Source organism: Tupaia chinensis, unplaced genomic scaffold (assembly GCF_000334495.1).
Source record: "Tupaia chinensis unplaced genomic scaffold, TupChi_1.0 Scaffold000363_1, whole genome shotgun sequence".
In the NCBI taxonomy this organism is placed as follows: Eukaryota; Metazoa; Chordata; class Mammalia; order Scandentia; family Tupaiidae; genus Tupaia; species Tupaia belangeri.
The window spans coordinates 48,740-53,760 of NW_006159860.1; positions in this window are offsets into that span (position 1 = coordinate 48,740).

A 5,021-nucleotide genomic window follows, 5' to 3' on the forward strand; every position below is an offset into this window, starting at 1 on the left:
AATCCGGTGCATGTGGTGGAACTGACTGGCCAATGCGTATGGTTGTTGCCTGTGCATGTTTGTTGGGCTGCAGGAGTGATTGTGATTCTGTGTCTCTTTTTGCTGTGGCTTCTGTTCCTTTTCTTTCCTGTCATGGGCCAAACCCAAGTAACTCCTAAGAATTTAGTCTTAGATCACTTCTTGGCAATCCAGGAGAAAGCTCACACCTATGGACTAGAGGTAAGGAAAGGAAGTTTAATACCTTTTGTTCTTCAGAATGGCCAGGCTTTGATGTGGGCTGGCCACCACAGGGGACATTTTCACTGAAAGTCATCAAGCGGGTCCAAGAAATAATCAGCCAGCCTGGCCTTCAGGGTCATCCGGACCAGTATCCATATATTAAAATGTGGCAAGATTTGGTAGAAAATCCCCCTCCTTGGCTTAGGCCTTTTATACCAGAAAAGGATGAAGATCCCCCAGAAAATATTGACTATGGAAGATACCCACCCCTCAGAGCTGGGAGAAACTACAATAAATCTCAAAAAGCCAGTCCTTCAAGAGGACTCTGGGATTTATCCTTCCCTGGCAGATTTAGATTTTGAAACTTATCCACCACCTTATGCTGCAGCAGCTCCTCAGGCTCAGGCAGCTACAGCTCCTCAGGCTCAGGTGGCAGCACTCCCCCAGCCAGAGGTGAAACTCCCTCCACAGTCTCAGCAGTCGCCTCACTCTACCATGGGGCCCTCAGTATCTCTGGTTTTGGCACAAGGACCTGCTGCAGGACTTAGATCCAGGAGGGTCTGGGAGGAAGAAGAGCCCACATCCTCTGAGCGGGCTCCCATCCAAGCCCTCGGGGACACAGGTCCTCAAGGATGACGCATGTATCAGTACTGGCCCTTTTCTAGTAGTGATCTATATCATTGGAAAACTCAAAATCCTCCCTTCTCAGAGAATCCATGGGGACTCACCAATCTGTTTGAGTCTATTCTGTATACCCACAGCCCCACTTGGGATGATTGCCAGCAGCTTCTCAAAACTTTATTCATTACTGAGGAAAGGGAGCGAATCCTCACTGAAGCACGGAAGAATGTACCTGGAGATGATGGTCGTCCGACCACCTTACCAAACCTGATTGATGCAGGGTTTCCACTCACCAGTCCTAACTGGGACTTTGGGAATGCTGAAGCGTCTCCGAATCTATCGCCAGACTCTCATGGTGGGTCTCTGAGGGGCTGCAAGTTGCCCCACCAATTTGGCAAGGGTGAAAGCAATTATTTATGGAGAAAATGAAACCCCGGCCGCATTCTTAGAACATCTCTATAGTGCCTAGAGGAAATTTACCCCCTTAAACCCCTTGGCTGAGGAAAATCAATCTGCTATTATCATGTCTTTTATTAACCAGGCAGCACCAGATATTAGGAAAAAGTAGTATAAACAGGAAAACCTAGGAGATATGACTATTAGAGACCTTATGAGATTAGCAGATAGAGTTTTTAACACTCAAGAAACTCCAGAAGAATGGGAGGATAGACTTAGAAAGGAAGATCAGGAATTGCAACAAAAAGTTAGAAAACAAGACAAAAAATTTCATCACAAATAGAATGAGTGGATGGCTAAGATCCTCTTGGCTGGTATTAAGGGAGGAGGGAAGCCACGGGGTCCCCAAGGTAAAGAGATGCGACCTAAACTTGACGTAAATCAATGTGCCTATTGTAAAAAGTATAGGCACTGGAAAAAGGACTGTCCTGAGAGACCCAAGGGCCCAGATTCACAAGGGGACCCCCAGGTCTCAATGGCAGGAGCGTACAGTGACTAGGGGAGTCAGGACTTGGAGCCCCTCCCCGAGTCTTGGGTAACTGTGTCAGTGTAGGGGGAGCCTGCAGATTTTATGGTAGATAAAGCCTGCAGATTTTATGGTAGATACAGGAGCTCAATATTCAGTTCTCAACACCCCTTCCTTGCCTCTCTCAGGCAAGACTAGCATTGTTCAAGGTGCCACTGGGTCTGAAGCTTATCAATGTACAACAGAGTGTAATGTAGATTTAGGTAGACATCAGGTCACCCACTCTTTGGTAATTCTGGAATGCCCAGCCCCCATGCTGGGGTGCAACTTATTGACTAAAGTGCAAGCACAAATCCATTTCAGTCCTGGGGGTATTAGAGTCACTGATAACTTGGGGCATCCCCTTCATGTCCTGACTTTGGCTCTGGCAGATGAGTATCTCCTGTATGGCCAGACAGGCTCGGAACCACAGGGGACCCAATTATGGCCCACAGAATTGAATTCATGGGTCCAGAAGTTTCCCCAAGTGTGGGCAGAAGTGGCAGGAGTGAGTTTCGCAGCCCATCAGGCCCCTATAATAATTGAACTCAAATCCTCAGCCCAATCTGTCTGAGTTTGCCAATACCCCATGTCAGCTGAAGCAAGGCAAGGGATTGCCCCCACATAAATCGCTTGCTACAGGCTGGCATTCTCATACCTTGCCATTCTAGTTGGAACACTCCATTGCTCTCTGTAAGGAAACCAGGAGGAAATTATTTTAGACCTGTTCAGGACTTATGAGAGGTTAACAAAAGGACTCAAGATATCCACACTAAGGTTCCCAACCCATACACCCTTTTGAGCCATCTAACCCCTACTCATGTCTCATATACAACATTAGATTTAAAAGATGCATTCTTCGGGATAGCCTTGGCACATGTTAGCCAGCCAATTTTTGCCTTTGAATGGCAAGAAGAGGGACCCTCAGGAATCCCCAAACAGCTCATATGGACAAGACTCCCACAGGTGTTCAAGAGCTCCCCAACTCTGTTTAATGAGGCCTTGAATCAGGACTTGTGTTCTTTCCGACAAAACCAAGGCTCCATGACCTTCTTACAGTATGTCAATGAACTTCTCTTAGCCGCTCCTTCTGAAGCGGAATGTAAAAGAGCTACAGAGGACCTTTTGCAGGAATTGAGTTCACTGGGCTATCGTGCCAGCGCCAAAAGGGCTCACATTTGTAAACAAACTGTTATCTACTTGGGGTATAAGCTCCATAAGGGAAAGCGATGGCTGATATTTTGAGACTGCCAGTCCCTACTACAGCCAGGGAAGTTTGAGAATTCTTGGGCACTGTGGGCTATTGTTGGCTCTGGATATGGGGTTTTGCAGAATTAGCCAAACCATTGTATGAGGCCACAAAAGAAAAAAAAATGCCTGGACTTGGGGACATGAACAACAACTTGCCTTTGAAAGACTCAGGACCTCTCTATTGGAAGCTCTGGAATTAGCCTTGCCAGACCTCCTTAAGCCATTTACCCTCCATGTAGCTGAAAAAGGGGGAATTGCAAAAGGGGTGCTCATGCAGTGTCTAGGGCCATGGAAATGCCCAGTCAAAGAGACTGGATCCTGTAGCAGCTGGGCGTCCCCCATGCTTGCACATTATAGTGGCTGTGGCAATGCTGGTCAGAGACACTGACAAGCTAACATTCGGACAGCACCTTAAAGTGATAACTCCCCATGCTATTGAGGGTATTCTCAAACATCCACCAGGGCAATGGATGTCCAATGTGTGACTGACTCATTATCAAGGACTGCTCCTAGATACCCTGTGAGTTACTTTTTCAGAGCCCACATCCTTGAATTTGGCCACATTGTTGCCTAACCCAGAGCTGGACAAGCCGGAGCATTATTGCCAAGAAATTCTAGCAGAGATCTTTCACATACATCCTGATCTCCAAGACTCAGCCCTGCCAAACAGTGAGGTAATCTGGTACACTGATGGGAGTAGCTTTATGCAGGATGGAGTCTGAAAGGCTGGGGCAGCTATAGTCGACCAGAGTGGGAACTTAGTTTGGAGCACTTCCCTGCCAGCAGGAACTTCTGCCCAGAAGGCTGAACTCATTGCACTGGCAGAAGCACTTGAACGGGTGGAAAGGAAATGTGCTACTATTTACACCGATAGCAGGTATGCCTTTGGGATTGTTCATATCCATGGTGCAATTTATCAGGAGAGGGGCTTTATTACCGCGGATGGAGGAAAGGCGTGCAACCTTCTTAAAATTCAGCGGCTGTTGGCAGTGTTGCAAAAACCCCGAGCAATAGCAGTAGTGCATGTTCCAGGCCACCAAACCGCCAGGACCCCTGAGGCTATTGACAATAAGTGAACTGATGAGGCAGCAAAACAAGCCACTATTAAATCTGTAGCTCCTGCCCTGACTCTTAACTTGCCAATGCTGGAACTCCCAGGTTTACCTGCATGTCCAGATTACTCCTCAGGAGACCAAGAATGGATGCAAAGAAACAACTGTTCACTGCCCAACCCTACTGGCTGGTGCAGAGACATGGAACATAGTCTAATCCTGCTGGAAACGCTGGGACTCTCTTATGTCACAGATCTCCATTCGGCTACCCATCTCGGCATAAGGAAACTGCTCCAGCTCCTGCAGGCAACACAGCTACTGTTTCTAAACCAAAGAAGACACATTCATTGCCTCACAGACTGCTGCAAAGGGTGCCAGGCTACTTAGTTTGGAGCAGAGGGGGGCCACTCCACACAGGTATTCAGGTCTGGGGGAGGGCTCCGGGACAAGGCTGGGAAATTGATTTTACAGAGGTAAAACCAGGAAAATACGGATATAAATATCTCCTAGTTATGGTGGATTCTTTCTTGGGGTGGGTAGAGGCTTTTCCAACTAAGCGGGAAATGGCTCAAATAGTTGCTAAAACCCGGCGCAAATAGTTGCTAAAACCCTATTAGAGGAAATTATACCCAGGTATGGAGTTCCCAAGACACTCAGCTCAGACAATGGTTCAGCTTTCATTAGTAGGGCCTTACAGGGACTAGCCCAGGCTGTGGGAACTGATTGGAAGTTACATTGTGAATAAAACCCCCACAGTTCTGGGCAAGTAGAAAGAATAAATAGAACTCTACAGGAGACTTTATCTTTTTCTTTGTTTGTTTGTTTTTGTGAGAGGTTTTTGCTATAGGGTGCATGCACTCACCAGACAGACAGAGAGAGACAGAGAGACAGAAAGCCAGAAATCACCCCCCGAATGG